At 49.1% G+C, this 19110-nt stretch overlaps 1 protein-coding gene across 1 annotated transcript in view; it reads right to left on the bottom strand.

The window, feature by feature from the left end:
- The window catches only part of LOC148542032 (ATP-dependent translocase ABCB1-like), a 180542-nt gene extending 167665 nt beyond the window's left edge, over nt 1-12877 (bottom strand). The window contains exon 1 of the mRNA XM_088476374.1: nt 12646-12877. The gene's annotated coding sequence lies outside the window, so the exon portion shown is untranslated. The remainder of the gene's footprint in view (nt 1-12645) is intronic.
- Between the last annotated feature and the right edge of the window lie 6233 nt (nt 12878-19110).

The raw sequence follows: 19110 nt of genomic DNA, 5'->3' as shown, positions 1-19110 counted from the left end.
CTTAACGGTCAAGCCAGCCGGCCCTTTACTTATGACACAGGCGCACGCTTGGCACTACTTTGTTGATGCACGTGCGGCTACTGCGCACACAATTCACAAACACAGAAAATAATTTTTTTTTGGTTTGGACTGGAGTGTACTTTCGGGGGTTACAGCACCCTTAACGGTCAAGCCAGCCGGCCCTTTACTTATGACACAGGCGCACGCTTGGCACTACTTTGTTGATGCACGTGCGACTACTGCGCACACAATTCACAAACACAGAAAATAATTTTTTTTTGGTTTGGACTGGAGTGTACTTTCGGGGGTTACAGCACCCTTTAACGGTCAAGCCAGCCGGCCCTTTACTTATGACACAGGCGCACGCTTGGCACTACTTTGTTGATGCACGTGCGGCTACTGCGCACACAATTCACAAACACAGAAAATATATTATTTTTTTAGCACTTGGGGGGAGCACCCCTGATGGACAGAGCACCCCCTGGACAACACTACAGCACTCCTTTAGGACTGGGACACTGCACAGGACTTTGGAGTGGACACAGCCCCTATGGAGAACTGACTGCACAACACAGTCCAGCCAGCCCCTATGGACTTTGAAGTAGTGGACACAGCCCCTATTAACAACAGCAGCACAGCACAACACAGCCAGCCCCTATGGACTTTGAAGTAGTGGACAACAGCAGCACTACACTACACTACACAGCCCTAACTCCCACCCTCCCTCTTCACTGTCCACAGCCGAGTGAGAAAATGGCGCCGACGCGGGTACCTTATATAGGATCCAAAACCCGCGAGACTCGGAAGGCGGGATGATGACGTTTTGCCTCGATTTCAGATCCGAGTCAGGCGGGAAAAGTCGAGCCTGACTCGGATCGGACTCGGATCGGGGGGGCTCGGGGGGGTTCGGATTTCAGAAATCCGAACCCGCTCACCCCTAATAATTACTAACTTACCATAATCAGTTCTAAAAGAAAAGTTCTGAAACTGTAAAGGACTGAACCGCTAAACCGTTAAAAATAAATACAGGTCGAGTCTCCCATATCCAAATATTCCGAAATACAGATTTTTTTTTAGCATTACTGAAACTTTTCATGGTTCAATGTACACAAACTTTGTTTAAGGCACAAAATTATTAAACATATTGTATAAAATGACATTCAGACTGTGTGTATAAGTTTTATATAAAACATAAAAGCATTCTGTATTTATATTTGGGTCCCATTCCAAAGATCGAGCTGTCTGCTCCTGACGCCCGGCTTACCTTCTTTCAGTATGCCAGGCGTCGGGATTTCAGTGTGGAGATAATGATAGGCGTCGGGATTTCGACATATCATTAGTCCCATGTCGGGATTTCACAGTCGGGAAGCCGCCGGGCAGAATTTCGACCGCCGGCTTCCTGACCGCATACCCTAATGCTCATGTACAGTGAGCTCTAACATCCATGTAATTGTGCATCCAGCAAGAACCACACTTTATTGGAACTGACCCATGAAGTACTTTATTTACGTAATAAGCGCTGAAACATACATTACATGAGTACTAAAAAGCAAAGTGGGGGCAGATCTTGAAAGACATGTCCATTTATATTTGCTTTAGCCCTGTAATAGGTCATTATAAAGCTTATGGAAGTGGCCATGGGATTTTATTTAATTTTTGTATCGTACAGGAGTAAATAATAGAATATACTGTAAAGCTGGCCACACACTAGACCAACTTGCATCCAACCAGCCAACTTGATGATTGGTTGGAATGAAAATCTGGTAAGGTATGAAAACAAATGACAATCTGCAATTTGCTCCCAAACGCCGGAAAATGGACAAAAACTGTTGTTTGAACAAATTGTTTAGATCAAACATTTAGCAAACTTGTCTGACGACCATTTTCATCTGTTTTCTGGCATTTAGGAGCAAATTGCTGATCATCAGGTACTCCCATATGTTACCAGATTTTCATTCCGACCAATCAACTAGTTGGCTGGTTGGACTGATAATCTTTAGATGTGTGGCCAGCTTAAGTCTTTGAAAAAGTTATGTAATTAGTGCTAGAAGCATTTCATGAAACGAGGGCTGGTAGGTTCTGTACAAAGAAAATTATCCGTTTTTACTGAAAAGTTTCACTAAATACAGCATGCATGGAAAGTAATGGATTATTGCATTCTGATACTGTATATACTCTAACCTACAATATGTGATCAGAAAATATGCAATGTGATTTGTGAAGCTCCAGTCGTGTGAGGTTCATGCTGTCAATTTTGTTTCCAAACACTAGCAGTTCAATATCGCTATCCTCCCGCCTGCTAGCATCATTGTGTGCATCAGTGTTGCGTAAAGGTGCAGGGAGCATAACACCTCTGCTCATTTTTGTGAATAGTGTAGAACTGTCCCCATGCACCGAACAATTTAGCCCACCGGGGATTTCCCCATTACTCCACTGTGCCACCAGGGCTGAAACTAGGACTTTTGTCACCCAGGGCAAGACAGTAATTTGGCGCGCCCCCCCCCCCCTGGTAATTCACCTATAGTAATGTCCCCTGCAGCAGTGCCCCTATAGTAATGCCCCCTGAGGTAATGCCCCTATTGTGCCGCATACACAAAAAAACCCCTCAAAACAATACTTTCCTTAAACCCTGCTACTGCGTCCACCACCATCCACTCTGCCCGGCTGCTCCTCGGAACTATGAGAGAGATGTCATGACGTCTCTCCCATAGTGCCCATGGGGAGAGCTAGAAGCTGGAGTTCGGGAGAGAACTCCAGCCTCCAGCTACCACGGCGCTGCAGGGAAGGAGCCATGCGCCCGCTGGTAATAGCATCTCAGCAGGCGTCTGGCTTGGAGCTTCCCTGCGGCGTCGGGCTGGAGGAAATTGGTGGCGGGTGCAGAGGCACACCCGGTGCACATGCCTCCAGCCCCCCCCCCACTTAGTTGTGGCTCTGGTGCCACTGACATTGTACCCAGATAATAAATTACAGGAAGGACGCCATTTTGAGAGCTGCCATGTGAATTTGCGGATCCCAGTACAACAGGGTGGTGTAGCAAAGCACCCGTTGTGACTGTCACCTTGCTGTAAACCAATGGGGAAGGTGGGCAAAGGAAACTGACAAGACACACATACATGGGGGGAGCCAGATGGGGATTGAAAAAATGTTAGGGAAAAAATGCAAATCTAACACATGGGCACTCACCTATCTAGTAATCTGCATGATCTACATGACTGCCCTCTAGGTTGCACGTCTCCTGTCTTCCTCTGGCAGCCCCATGATTGCACTGTGGCTACTGGACCACAGGAATACACCAGGGAGGTCTTTCACTGGTCACAGACCAGAGTAGAGGCAGCAGCTGCAGGGAGCTGGGGAGAGGCTGTACGGACAGGGCTGGTTCTAAACATTGTGGAACTCAGGGCGAAAGATTCCATTTGTGCCCCTCCCCCAAAAAATAAAGTTCTTACAAATGGCGTTCCTCTGCTCGCGCTTCCGGAAAGGGGGCGTGACTGATTGGGGACGGGGAGTGTCCTTGCAGAACACCCCCAATTCATCACACTTTGGGTCGTGCCCAGCACTTACGGAGTAATGCCCTTTATAGTGCATTATGCGCCACACGCAGTAATGCCCTTTAGAATACACTGCAAGAGCCATTCTTCAGTAGTATCTGGGTATGTGAATGAGACTGCTTCCAGTAGTCAGTGCCAGTCTCTAGGGTTAAGTGGTACCTGGGTGTGTGGAGGAGCCTATCTCTAGTGGTGAGTGGTACCTGGGTGTGTGGAGGAGTCTGCCTCTGTTGTGAGTGGTATCTGAGAACGTGGAGGAGTCTGCCTCCAGTAGAAAAAAGTATAGATGTGTAGATGGTGAAGCCTGCCTCCAGTGGTGAGTGGTACCTGGGTATGAGGAGGAGCCTACTGCCTCAGTGGTATGGTGTACCTTGGTTATGTTGCCCCCCAGTGATATGAGTTACAGGTGTATATTGATGCCTCTCAGCGGTAAGGGGTACCTGTCTGGGTATTTTTCTGAGCCTGTCTCCCTTAACCGCACCCACATTGACCACCACCCTCATACCAGCAGCAGTTACTTTCCCCCTCCCTTATATCAGCAACAACACTCCCCTCCTTTACACCAGCAGCAGTTACACACTCCCCCCTTACCAACACCCCAGCACCTGCAGCACACTCCCCCCACCCATTTACCAACACCCCAGCAGCACACTCCCCCCCTACTAACCCCCCCAGCAGCACACTCTCCCCCCCTACCAACATCCCAGCAGCACACTTTCCCCCCTTACCAAGACCCCAGCAGCACACTCCCCCTTACCAACACCCCAGCAGCACACTCCCCCTTACCAACACCCCAGCAGCACACACTCCCCCCTTACCAACACCCCAGCAGCACACACTCCCCCCCTTACCAACACCCCAGCAGCACACACTGCCCCCCTCACCAACACCCCAGCAGCACACACTCCCCCCTTACCAACACCCCACCAACACACACTCCCCCCCTGACCAACACCCCAACAGCACACACTCCCCCCCTTACCAACACCCCAGTAGCACACACTCCCCCCCTTACCAACACCCCAGTAGCACACTCCCCCCCTGAACACTCCAGCAGCACACACTCCCCCCTTTGCCAACATCCCAGCAGCACACTCCCCCTCCCCTTACCAACACTCCAGTAGCACACTCCCCCCTGAACACACCAGCAACACACACTCCCCCCCTTACCAACACCCCAGCAGCACACACTCCCCTCCTTACCTACACTCCAGCAGCACACACTCCCCCCCTTACAAACACCCCAGCAGCACACACTCCCCCCCCTTACAAACACCCCAGCAGCACACACTCCCCCCCCTTACAAACACCCCAGCAGCACACCCCCCCTTACAAACACCCCAGCAGCACACACTCCCCCCCTTACAAACACCCCAGCAGCACACACTCCCCCCCTTACAAACACCCCAGCAGCACACTCCCCCTGAACAATCCAGCAGCACACACTCCCCCCCTTACCAACACCAACACCCCAGCAGCACACTCCCCCCCTGAATACCCCAGCAGCCTCCCCCTCCCCAACACCCCAGTAACACACTCCCCCATGAACACAACAGCAGCATACACTCCCCTCCTTAATAACAACCCAGCAGCACACTCTCCCCCCTTACCAACACCCCAGCAGCACACTCCCACCCCTTAACACCCCAGCAGCACACTCCCCCTTACCAACGCCCCAGCAGCACACTCCCCCTTACCAACACTCCAGCAGAACACACTCCCCCCCGAACACCCCAGCAGAGCCTTCCCCTCCCTAACACCCAGTAACACACTCCCCCATGAACACCCCAGCAGCATACACTCCCCTCCTTACCAACACCCCAGCAGCCTCCCCCTCCCACTTACCAACACCTCAGTAACACACTCCCCCTTGAACACCCCAGCAGCACATCCCCCCTCCCTTCCCTTACCAACACCCCAGCATCACTTACAACAGTACACTAGTTTAAAAAAAATCCTTACCTGATGCTGGCCTTCCGGTCCGAGTTGGCTGTGTAGTCTGAACTGCTGTCATCCTCCCACACACTCGTCGTAAGCAGCCATGCCCAGGCGGGAACGTCCCAGAGCAGAGCACTGACTAACTGAGAGCAGAGAAGGCGGAGCTTCCCAGGCTCAGCCTCAGAGTATGCTGCTGCTATATAAATCTGGCTGCCAGTAGCAGCAGCAGCCAGCATTTATAATGAAATGTGCAAATCGAGGTTAGTTCACATCGCAGATGACTTAACCAGAGGGTGGTTTATTAACCAGGTAAAAACAGGTAACACAGGGTTAACAGCAAGTACAGGTTACAAGGATTCTCCAGTTGCAGTCAGAAAGTTTAGGGTTATGCTGGGCACTGTGGTGCACCAAGGTAGTACACAGTAGGTTTTATATATGTATATATAGGGATGCCTATGTTTAAACTTCGTCAGGGCCACACACTGTCACACAATCGCTAAAAATGGAGACACACTTAAAATTACACAGGTTCCTGGGCTGGCTCCAGTGGAAATTGGCAGTCTGCCAAAAAGCTTTGAGAATACAACAAAAAAATCATTTTAACCCCAGTCTAAGCTAACTTGATGACTCATGCAAGTTCATATTAAATCCAGAGCCTCTGTGTTTTCATGCAATGGCATAACCAGGGATGGAGAGACCAGCCCGGGAAAGGGAGCGGGACATAATCGTGGGAGACGTGGCCATGCCTCGGAACAAAACCCTTGCGGCACTGGGGAGGGGGGCTCTGGGAGCCCCTCAGGCTGCCAGGAATCCAGGGGGGCACGATCAGTGTGGGGGGGGGGGGGACAGGCAGGGGAGACTGCTGCAGCAGCAAGCAGTCTCCCGTTGTAGCCCAGCACACAGCAGCGTGTGCTAGGCTGCTGACAGGGAAGAAGGAGGGGAGAGCAGCATAGGACCCGGGCCCCTCCCAGGAGCCCGGGCCTGAGTAATTAGTACCCGCTTAGTGCCCCTGGGGGTAACTAGAACTTTGTGGGCCACCTAGCAAGATCTTAAATCCCCCAGAGGTAAACAAAACAAACAAAAAAAAAAACACATTTGCCCCCACACAGCCCATTCATGTTATGCCACACAGACCCCATTCAGATTATGCAACACAGAGCCCATTCAGGTTATGCAACACAGTAGTACACAGTAGTAGTGCCCCTTATACATTATCCCACACAGTAATGCCTCTTACACTACACATTAATGCATATTACACATTATACCACACAGTAATGCCCTTTACAGATTATTCCACACAATAGTAGTGCCCCTTGAACATTATGGGCCTCATTCAGAGGCGGTCGTTCAATGCAAGCGATCGCTCTGAATCAGGGCGTCCGCTTGCATCCTGAACGGCCGCCTCCTTGTAGATCGTTAAGCTGTGGGTTAACACCCACAACTCTAACGACCGACATGGGTGATGGTCGCGATGGTCAAGACCATCGCGACCATCGGGGCTTACGACCAGACCCTAGGCCTATGGGCTTCTCCACCGTATGTTTTCAAAAATGGATCATTGGGATACCTCTCTGTCAGCCCCTTCTGACACTTGTGCTGCCTAGAGCTTACTGTGCAAGCAGGGGCGTTTCTAGAGAGGAGGAGGCCCATGTGCAGTTTCTATCACGGGCCCCCTCCTCACTGTCCGGTGGCCGGCAGCGCACTAAGCGGTGCACGGCCAGCGCTGCACTTATAGACTCTGTACTAGAGTGTGCCCAGAGTGTATAACACGTGCAGGTTACCGAGAAAATGGCCGTGGCAGCCATTTTCCCTGTACTGCGCATGCGCAAAACACCAGCCGTTTTTGCAGCGCAGGCACCGATGTGGGACACCAGAGAGGTACGTATAATATGGGTGCAGAGTGTGCGGTTAGGGTGACGAGGGTTAAATGCATATGTGAGTAGTGAGCGACAGAGGGACAGTGGTGTAGGAAGGTGCCTTGGGCCCAGCATTAATAACATTATAACTGCAAAACACAAATGTCAGTATCTCACTAAGCTAAACCCATTGTCATTAGAAGATCAGAACACTGTACAAAGCAATGCTGTTTACACACTTTTCTGTCAAACTGACCATATATATATACTAGGGGTGAGCGGGTTCGGATTTCTGAAATCCGAACCCCCCCCGAGCCCCCCCGATCCGAGTCCGATCCGAATCAGGCTCGACTTTTCCCGCCTGACTCGGATCTGAAATCGAGGCAAAACGTCATCATCCCGCCTTCCGAGTCTCGCGGGTTTTGGATCCTATATAAGGTACCCACGTCGGCGCCATTTTCTCACTCGGCTGTGGACAGTGAAGAGGGAGGGTGGGAGTTAGGGCTGTGTAGTGTAGTGTAGTGTAGTGCTGCTGTTGTCCACTACTTCAAAGTCCATAGGGGCTGGCTGTGTTGTGCTGTGCTGCTGTTGTTAATAGGGGCTGTGTCCACTACTTCAAAGTCCATAGGGGCTGGCTGGACTGTGTTGAGCAGTCAGTTCTCCATAGGGGCTGTGTCCACTCCAAAGTCCTGTGCAGTGTCCCAGTCCTAAAGAGGTGCTGTAGTGTTGTCCAGGGGGTGCTCTGTCCATCAGGGGTGCTCCCCCCAAGTGCTAAAAAATAATATATTTTCTGTGTTTGTGAATTGTGTGCGCAGTAGCCGCACGTGCATCAACAAAGTAGTGCCAAGCGTGCGCCTGTGTCATAAGTAAAGGGCCGGCTGGCTTGACCGTTAAAGGGTGCTGTAACCCCCGAAAGTACACTCCAGTCCAAACCAAAAAAAAATTATTTTCTGTGTTTGTGAATTGTGTGCGCAGTAGCCGCACGTGCATCAACAAAGTAGTGCCAAGCGTGCGCCTGTGTCATAAGTAAAGGGCCGGCTGGCTTGACCGTTAAGGGTGCTGTAACCCCCGAAAGTACACTCCAGTCCAAACCAAAAAAAAAATTATTTTCTGTGTTTGTGAATTGTGTGCGCAGTAGCCGCACGTGCATCAACAAAGTAGTGCCAAGCGTGCGCCTGTGTCATAAGTAAAGGGCCGGCTGGCTTGACCGTTAAGGGTGCTGTAACCCCCGAAAGTACACTCCAGTCCAAACCAAAAAAAAAATTATTTTCTGTGTTTGTGAATTGTGTGCGCAGTAGCCGCACGTGCATCAACAAAGTAGTGCCAAGCGTGCGCCTGTGTCATAAGTAAAGGGCCGGCTGGCTTGACCGTTAAAGGGTGCTGTAACCCCCAAAGTACACTCCAGTCCAAACCCCCAAAAAAATTATTTTCTGTGTTTGTGAATTGTGTGCGCAGTAGCCGCATGTGCATCAACAAAGTAGTGCCAAGCGTGCGCCTGTGTCATAAGTAAAGGGCCAGCTGGCTTGACCATTAAAGGGTGCTGTAACCCCCAAAGTACACTCCAGTCCAAACCAAAAAAAAAATTATTTTCTGTGTTTGTGAATTGTGTGCGCAGTAGCCGCACGTGCATCAACAAAGTAGTGCCAAGCGTGCGCCTGTGTCATAAGTAAAGGGCCGGCTGGCTTGACCATTAAGGGTGCTGTAACCCCCGAAAGTACACTCCAGTCCAAACCAAAAAAAAAATTATTTTCTGTGTTTGTGAATTGTGTGCGCAGTAGCCGCACGTGCATCAACAAAGTAGTGCCAAGCGTGCGCCTGTGTCATAAGTAAAGGGCCGGCTGGCTTGACCGTTAAGGGTGCTGTAACCCCCGAAAGTACACTCCAGTCCAAACCAAAAAAAAAATTATTTTCTGTGTTTGTGAATTGTGTGCGCAGTAGTCGCACGTGCATCAACAAAGTAGTGCCAAGCGTGCGCCTGTGTCATAAGTAAAGGGCCGGCTGGCTTGACCGTTAAGGGTGCTGTAACCCCCGAAAGTACACTCCAGTCCAAACCAAAAAAAAAATTATTTTCTGTGTTTGTGAATTGTGTGCGCAGTAGCCGCACGTGCATCAACAAAGTAGTGCCAAGCGTGCGCCTGTGTCATAAGTAAAGGGCCGGCTGGCTTGACCGTTAAAGGGTTCTGTAACCCCCACAGTACACTCCAAACCAAAAAAATATATATTTTCTGTGTTTGTGACTTGTGTGCACTGTGGCTGCACGTGCATCAACAAAGGAGCAGCGCCAAGCGTGCGCCTGTGTCCCATAAGTAAAGAGCCGGCTGGCTCATTTCTTAAAGGGTGGTGTAACCCACAAAGTGCACTACTCTCCAGCAAAAATAAAAAAATATTTTCTGTGTTTGTGTGCGCTTTAGCCGCACGTATATATATCAATATAACATAAATGGAGGACCAAACTTTCTCTGATAAAAATAAAATAGGGAAAGATCAAGAACCACTTCCTACTAGTGCTGTTGCTGCTGCTGGGAGTTGTTCATCATCCCAGAGAGGAAGTAGGAACATCACTACTTTTACTAAACAATTGACCCTCCAACAGTCCCTAGCGATGAGGATGAAGTACGACAGCAGTCATCCTGAAGCAAAACGTATAACTGAGGCCTTGACTGCTATGTTGGTGTTAGACGTGCGTCCGGTATCTGACATTAGTGCAGTGGGATTTAGACAATTGATGGAGGTAGTGTGTCCTCGGTTCCAAATCCCGTCTAGATTCCACCTGCATCCTCAAAGCAGCAGCGACAAGCGTGCGTCTGTCTGTTAAAGGGTGGTGACACCCTCAAAGTGTGCTACACAAACAATAAAAATATTCTTCTTTTTTCTGTCTTTGTGAATTGTGTGGGCTGTAGCCGCACCTGCATCCTTAAAGCAGCAGCGACAAGCGTGCGTCTGTCTGTTAAAGGGTGGTGACACCCTCAAAGTGTGCTACACAAAGAATAAAAATATTCTTCTTCTTTTTTCTGTCTTTGTGAATTGTGTGGGCTGTAGCCGCACTTGCATCCTCAAAGCAGCAGCGACAAGCGTGCGTCTGTCTGTTAAAGGGTGGTGACACCCTCAAAGTGTGCTACACAAAGAATAAAAATATTCTTCTTCTTTTTTCTGTCTTTGTGAATTGTGTGGGCTGTAGCCGCACTTGCATCCTCAAAGCAGCAGCGACAAGCGTGCGTCTGTCTGTTAGAGGGTGGTGTAACCCTCAAAGTGTGCTCCACAAACAATAAAAATATTCTTTTTTTTTTTCTGTCTTTGTGAATTGTGTGGGCTGTAGCCGCACTTGAATCCTCAAAGCAGCAGCGACAAGCGTGCGTCTGTCTGTTAAAGGATTACATCGGTGACAGCATCCAAGTAGGCATGTCAGACAGTCCGTACCTGTACTGGCAGGAAAAAGAAGCAATTTGGAGGTCCCTGTACAAACTGGCTCTATTTTACCTGAGTTGCCCCCCCTCCAGTGTGTACTCCGAAAGAGTGTTTAGTGCAGCCGGGAACCTTGTTAGCGAAAGGCGTAGGAGGTTGCTTCCACAAAATGTGGAGAAGATGATGTTCATAAAATGAATGATCAACTCTTCCAGGGAGACCAGCCTCCAGAACGTACAGAGGGACCTGTGGTTCCAGCAGGGACGAATTAATACTCTGTGAGGATGAGGATGTACATAACACTGAAGAGGGTGAGGAATCTGTGGATGAGGAGGATGAGGACGACTTCTTGCCTCCGTAGAGCCAGTTTGTGCAGGGACAGATTAATTGCCAGCTTGTTTTGTGGGGGCCCAAACGAACCAATCATTTCAGCCACAGTTGTGTGGCAGACCCTGGCGCTGAAATGATTGGTTTGTTAAAGTGTGCATGTCCTGTTTATACAACATAAGGGTGGGTGGGAGGGCCCAAGGACAATTCCATCTTGCACCTCTTTTTTTTCTTTGCATTATGTACAGTTTGGGGCCTAGTTTTTCAATGCCATCCTGTCTGCCACTGCAGTTTCACGCCTAGATGGGTCACGTGTTTGTGCCGCCCACTCGTGTCGCTTAGCATAGTCATCCAGCTACCTCGGTGCAACCTTTTGGACATAAAAACACTATTGTGAGGTGTGAGGTATTCAGAATAGACTGGAAATGAGTGGAAATTATGGTTATTGAGGTTAATAATAGCATAGGAGCAGAAAAACCTACAAATTCTGTGATTTTAGCTGTTTTTATGCTTTTTTTCAAAAAAATACAGATCCAAAACACAAAACCCAGAACCCAAAACACGGAAGGGTGGTTTTGGCAAAACCAATCCAGATCCAAAACACGAAGAAAGATCCAGATCCAAAACCAAAACACAAAACACGAAAAGTGGCCGGTGCACACCCCTAATATATACACATATATATATATATATATATATATATATATATTCACACACACACAAATACTATAAATGCATCATAGTGGTAACAACATTGAACCATGCAATCAGAGCCGTCACTAGACTTTTTGGTGCCCTGTGCCAGGAAGGGCATTGGCGTCCCCCTATTTTCTAATTAGAGTGATAAAACACCCGAAAAAGAGCCATGGCCTCATGGGGAAGGGCCAGGGAAGAGATAGGAGAGGCCAGGAGATGCTGGGGATAAAAGAAGATGAAGCTGCAAGTGAGAATGATAATAAACAGAAAATATATAGGCCGGAACTGCGCCCCCTGCCCTGCGGTGCCCTGTGCCATGGCACCGGTCGCACTACCCTAGTTATGGCCCTGCATGCAATTCTAGGGCAGCAGGAGAGATGTATCTGTGTAAATGCAGGGACCTAAATGTGCTCCATTCCATCCACTGTCTGAATTTCTACATTCCCCACATGTCACATACACTTGGGGGTATATTTACAAAGGTTTGATTTTGATTTTAGTGCGATTTCACATTCGATTTTGTATTTGGAGATTTACTAAAGGCAAAATGAATGTAAAATCAAACATAAAACCGAATTTTACTCAAAATCGAACATTGTAAAAACATCGGTACTTTTACATAGACCAACACACAAATTCCTTATTTACTAATATTCAATTTGAAATACTGTAGAGCACAAAATCGAACTTCAAATCCCCAAATGAATGGACCTGCTTTATGCTTTCGGTTAAAGCAGTTCTATTCAGTCGGGGCTTTGAAGTTCGTTTTGAAGGGGAATTTGCTGTTCGATTTGGATATGAATATGCAAAATCGAACAGAAAAACGAACTTTGATAAATATACCCCTTGGAGTATGGGAGCACTCATCCCTCACTCACCTTGTGTGTGATTTGCTCAGTGCCCAGCAGCATGGAGGGGAAGGGAGCGATCAGTTGTGGAGCAAACAAAAGTAAGTTATTGCAAGTGACTCTTGGGTGTCAGCTAACATCTGACAGTGCACACAGTAATTAGAGCCCAGGCTGCCTCCCATTCTCAGCATGCAGCCCCCAGCACAGGTACAGGCCAGGTCCTTGTCTCCTCTGATAGGCGGAGCTTCTCTCCCTGGCTTGGAGAGAGGGAAAGGGAGGAGACAGCAGGGGATGGAAGGAAGTTGGGCTGGCTGCACAGCAACGGACAGCAGATGTAATGTTATGCTGGGTACACACTAGACAATATGTTATCCGATCTGGCCAAATCGGATCACATAACGGGCACATCAACTAGTGTGTACCCGCTATGTCGTTGACTATGGCCCTGATTCAGAGCCGCTCGTAAGCGGCCGCTCGTTCTGACCGATGTTCGCACATCTGCGCATGCGTACGGATTTTAATACGCATGCGCAAACCAGTCAGTGCGGCCAAAAATCGTTTGTTCGCTATATAGCGAATGCCTGCTATTTTGAGTGACAGAAGGAGGCGTATGTGGGTGGTAACAGGGGAAGGTGCTTGAAAACGGGGGTGTGGAATTTGAACGCAGGCGTGCTTAAAGGTCAAAACGGGCGTTTTAAGGGAGTGCATAATTAATACAGCAGCGTCATTGACCACGTCACTTTTTTTTTTTTAACTCAGAACTGCTCGCAAAATAGCGGTTGAAAAAAACAGCCACAAGAATAGCGAGTAGTTCATACGCTGTTCGATGTACTCGATTAATCTAATAAATAGCGGACATGACGTATGCTGCGAGCGGCAAGGGGGAGTATTTTTCAAAATTACAACCGCAAGTTTTGCTCGCTCGTTCACACTTAGAGGCGGGAACAGACCGCAATTAGCGAACGGTTCATTTGAATAGCCACCCCTTGTTTTAGAACGAACGACCGCAAATAGTGAGCGGCTCTGAATGAGCCTATGCCCACTCCCATGTGTCATCAGCGACATCACCCATCGTACCTACATGCAGGTCTGACGGGCAACATCGTTAGCGAGCGCCATGCTGCTGAATGCAGCATGGCCCCTGTTGCTGGTACCGTCACTCCCGGTATCGGCAAGTGTGTATGCACTTCTCTCTCTCCAACATGACCCCTCCCCAACAGGTACAAAATGCTTTGCTCCTGGACTTCCCACCTAATGTATGATTGCAGTCACCTGTGTTGAACTAGGTAATTGATGAGAAAGTTGTTTCAACACAGGTGACTGCAATCATACATTAGGTGGGAAGTCCAGGAACAGAGCATTTTGTACCTAATGGAATGGGTCATGTTTGAGGGTATGCACTTGCCGATGCCAGGACCCCATTTTTAAATGTGTACTCAGCATTAAGCTAGGTACACATACAGACGATGTCGACACGATATGTAATTTCCGGCCAAATCGGAACGACATATCGGCCGCATTAATCAGTGAGTACGGCCAATATGTACACTCCCTTCGCCACTTGCGACATCATCCAGTCAGCTGCGCTGGACAATATCTCAAGCGGCCTCGTTGCAGGTGGTGAAGGACAGAACGAGGTATCCTTCCGTTCATTACCTCGTTCTGATGTGTACCTAGGATCCGATATGTCGGCCTGTGGCACACATCGCTCAGTGTGTACTCAGCTTTAGTGCTGCTGCTGTTGTGTCAACCCACAGTTGGGATGGCCATTGGTGTGTCCTCCATCTATGGAAAAAAATGGAAGGCACCTTCAATGTGTCGGCATATCATCAATGGTTTTACCATGGGCAGAAATGACTGGGCCTGCACTGAAATCAGAGACAGAACGAGCTGGGCAAGTTTCCTCTGTGCATGTGCAGCAGTGACTTGTGCTTCTTGTTCAGACACACACTGCTGTGCCTTTGCTGTAAGTGAGCGTCAAACAGTAGTACATCATATCCGTGACGATACCAGCAGTTACCCTCCACCCAAACAACCGCCTCCATGTATCAGGAGCGGGTAGGCTGTAGAGGTTCTTCCGATCAATCTAGCAGCACTAGAGATGCTGCCTAGTGACCTGTTCCAGTGGGGATGCTGTGCTGAGCCTCTGAGCCTCTGGTCCTTGCAGCTGCTGAAAACCCGCTGGCTGCCGGGCACTGACAGAGCGGCTGCTGTTGGTGCTGTTTTATCTGACAGGTGCTGCTGATGCTGGTAATTACCCGGTAGAAATGGGCCGGGGGCAATGGTTGTGGCAATGTGGGGACCACCTATGTCTGGGGGCCCTGGGTGACTGCCACCGGGGACCACAAACCTAGGAGGTCCCAACCATACTTGCCGACTATCTGGCTGCTCCTTCCGGGAGGGAGCAGCCAGATCGGCAGCACAGGGGGCGTGGCAGGCAAAAGGGGGCAATGCTGGGTGGGCTGAGAGCAGTTTGCGGGTATGACAGGGGGCGGGGCCACACGATTGCATCATTTTGGCCCCGCCCCCGCTACACAATGCCAAAAAAACAGGCATTGTGAAGCAGGGGGCAGGGCCAAAATTATGCGAATTGCGTCAGCGGCCCCCCGCTGTGGGTGTTTAATAGGTACTGGCGGTGGGGAGACGGGGGATCGGCGGGAGGCTTGCCTGCCTTTCCGGGGGGCGGGAGCTGCACCCGTTTATCGGGAGGCTCCCGCCCGAATCGGGAGGGTAGGCAACCCTGGTCCCAACACTGCCTATAATCCTGCCCTGCACATTTCACACTGACTGACTGAGGGCCTGATTCAGCAAGGATCGTATTTGCAAAGCTGGACGCAGTAATGCCACAGTCAGGGAAACCTTTTCTCCGGGTCCACCGGCCAAAGCATTACACCAGGCCAGGGATCCCTGGGGAGGTGGGAACCCCGCCAATAAGGCTATCCCTGCCACCCCTGGTGGGTTGATTGTGTAAAATGTGGTGCAAATGAATGAAGTAAAAATATTGGCCCTGATTCAGACCCACTCGCAAGCGGCTGTCCGCTCGCAAGTGGGTCGATGGTCTGCACTGAGCATGCGCACGACGGAGGGAGCTCCGTCGTGCGCATGCGCCAGACGCGACGAGCGAAGGAAAGTCCTTCGCTTGTTGTGTCTGATCAAAGGGGGCGTGCTGTCGATGTTGATTGACAGCACGCCCCCTTTGGTGGGCGTGCCTCCCTGACGGGGGCGTTCCCAAGGGTACGCCTACCGTCAGAAGCCGGCCCACTGACATCACTAGTGATGTCAGTGGGAGTGATTTTGGCTCTGATAGAGCCAAAATCACTCCGGGCCTTGCGGTTGAAAACCTCAACCGCAGGCTCCGGCTCGCAGTTTCGATGGTCGCGATGGTCACGACAATCGCGGCCATCAAACTGCACGCTCGTATAGGCTGTGGGTGGTGACCCACCGCTATACGAGCGTCCAGGAGGACGCTCCATAATTATGGAGGGCGGCCCTCATTCAGAGCGTGCGCTCTGCTCAGAGCGTACGGCTCTGAATGAGGGCCTTTGTCTTTTACAGAAGAACTACGGGTATCAGCAAGCATCCCCCGCATGCTGGTACTTGAAGTACCAGCATGCGGGGCATTATGAGCCCACTGGTATGTACCTGTAGTTCACCTGCAAAAGAAATATTACAATAAACACAGGACACACACACCGTGACAGTAAAATTTTATTAAAGCATACATGCACACTCACATTCACACTCACACTCACTCATACTCACCTACAGTAACTATCCCTGAAGCCATTCACGTCCCCTTCTCCATGTAGAAATCCAGGGATACCTGTGAAAAAAAAATGCCATACTCACCTGCTCCTATCCATGGATCATGGATCATGTCCTCTTCGTTCCAAAGTAGGCATCCACGTTCTTGGCAAAACAGAAAACAGAAATGACCCCGACCACTAATCGAATGACGGTTCAGCGGTGGGATTTCACTATTACTGAAAGCTGTACTGTACAGTAGGTGCATCTGAATCCCCCCCCTCCCCCACCTCACTGCGGGTGGGTCTGAGCCCCTAAACCCAAACACACTATGGGTGTGTCTAAAACATGAGAGGAGCGTCTGGAGCCCATAACTGTATGGGCTTGGGTCATTGCAGGGGGGGGGATTTGCGGAGTAATGTACCCCACCCACCATTCGTAAACAGGAATTCATCTCATCTTATTGAAAGTTGTGGGTGCGTCTGACACCTCTTTGAGCCTCTGAACCCTAAAACGCTGTGGGTTCATCTGAAACCCAAGATAAGCGTCTTGACCCAATAACTGTATAGGTGTGTGTCATTGCAGGGTGGGGTGAGGGGGTAGTTGTGGAGCAATGTAGTGCCTTCAATACCGTACCCCACCATCAGGAATTCATCTTGTCTTATTTAAAGCTGTGGGTGCGTCTCTGAACCCCAATAATAGTAGTCAACATAAATTAATCTTGTGCTATTGAAAGCTACTGTATTGAGCATGTCTATAGCAAAAAAGCTACATTTCTGTGCCCTTGCATAGACTTGAAGGGTGAAATTAAACTTTAAATAATAAATAATGTACTGTATACATGGAAGATAAAATCATATTGATTAAAACATTTAATAAATCAATCCCCCCTTAACAGGAACCCCAAATGAAGGTTGTGTGAAACATACAACTTAACCACTAAGCCACGGACAGTATACACTAAGGCCCTCATTCAGAGGCGCTCGCAAGAAGCGAGCGCTCGTTCTGAATGAGGGCGGTCGCTTCTATTCTTTAGTGCGGCCTCCTGGTCGCTAGCTAAGCTGTGGGTTAACACCCACAGCTTAGCGACCGACCAGGTTGATGGTCGCAATGGTCAAGACCATCGCGACCATCGGGGCTTGTGACGAGACCCTGATCAAGCAGGAAGTTCCCCACTGACATCACTGCTGATGTCAGTGCGGCCGCCCACAAAACGGCAAGCGTTCCATCAGAAACGTCTCCGTTTGTTTAGCCACCCCCCGCACCGCCTACAAAACGGGGCGAGCTGTCGATCAACAATGACAGCCACCCCTTTTGTAGTGAGCTCCTTAGCGAAAGAGTTTCTCTCTCACTCCGGGGCTTGCGCACGCGCAGTGCGGCCGCTGTGCGTGAGCAGGGCCTTAACATCAAACCAGTTGCAAGCGCTCAGCGCTTGCGACCGTGTCTGAATGAGACCCTAAAACTGTTACACCAGTTAAACATGGCAGTGCAGTACAAAACTTAGATAAAAAAAATACAGTACAGTTTATTGTAGATAAAATAATATTCATTGATATTGATTACAAAATAACATTGATCAATACCCCTGGCTTGCATCTTATTACTGTATACAGTAGTTGCGTTGGGTTGATACTGTTTTCAGTGAGACTAAAAATCCAGTGAGATGTTTTCAATAAAACTAAAAATCCCAGCCTATCAATGAATCTCGTACAATACATACTGTGCGATAGTTTATGTCCGGACAGTAATTGGCGGCTGAACTACAACTACGGTATAAATAAAAAATATTTTAAAATAAGTACAGGACTCACAGACATACTGTAATGGTTTATTACACATTCTTCTACTGTACAGCTCTGATTCCATGATGAAAACGCTGTACTATAGTGTACCGAATCACAGGTTCTGTCAGCCAATCATTGGTAATACAGAAAATGCAATGGATATCTGACGCATGCGCAGTGTAGTTTAGGAAAAGCGACACCTTGTGGACAAAAAGTTGCATTACAGCTATGACTTTTTCCAGCGCCATGGTAAGTTCTGTTGCGATCAATACTGAATGGCGTGAATTAAGATGTACCGAATGGCGTGAGATGCAGGGCGCACTACATGGCGTATGGAGCAATAAAGTAGCTTGGCCATCGATATATATATATATATATATATACATATAAAAGTGGTGTGGGGTAAGTGGTGCAAGCTGAAGGGTAATAAATTTAGGGTAAGTGGTGTAGCATAAGGGGTACACTGAAGAAATGTTGGGTAAGGAGAGTTGGATAATGGGTGCAGGGTAATGGGTGTTGGGTAAGGAGTGTAGGGTAAGGGGTGTAGGATAAGAGGTGTAGCGTAAGGAGTGTAGGGTAACATGTGTAGAGTAGGGAGTGTAGGGTAAGGGGTGTAGCACTAGGTATCATTGCATCCCATATTCCCTCACCCTTGTCTTAGCTACACCGCTGCTCAGAGCTGCCTGATCACTTCCCTACAAGCCAGTGACCAACCCCCTTAATTGGCTCTGGCTCTCAGCACGAGTCATCGCTCCCGCTCTGCTTGAATGGCCCTTGAGCTGTCCCTGAGTGTGAGGGAGCAAACTAGAGGTCCCAATTTAATCAGGCAAATCTTTTCATATATTTATTAGAATGTTAATTTATATGTGGGATTTAAAATGCACCATTGATCTGTACCTATAAGACACCCATTTTCTTATATACGATACCCCTGATGAAGTCGTATTATATGAAACACATAGGGTGG

The sequence above is a fragment of the Taudactylus pleione genome, unplaced genomic scaffold (assembly GCF_031769625.1).
Source record: "Taudactylus pleione unplaced genomic scaffold, aTauple2 ptg000016l, whole genome shotgun sequence".
In the NCBI taxonomy this organism is placed as follows: Eukaryota; Metazoa; Chordata; class Amphibia; order Anura; family Myobatrachidae; genus Taudactylus; species Taudactylus pleione.
Note: the sequence above shows the minus strand (reverse complement) of the source record. Positions and strands in the feature narration are given on the sequence as shown.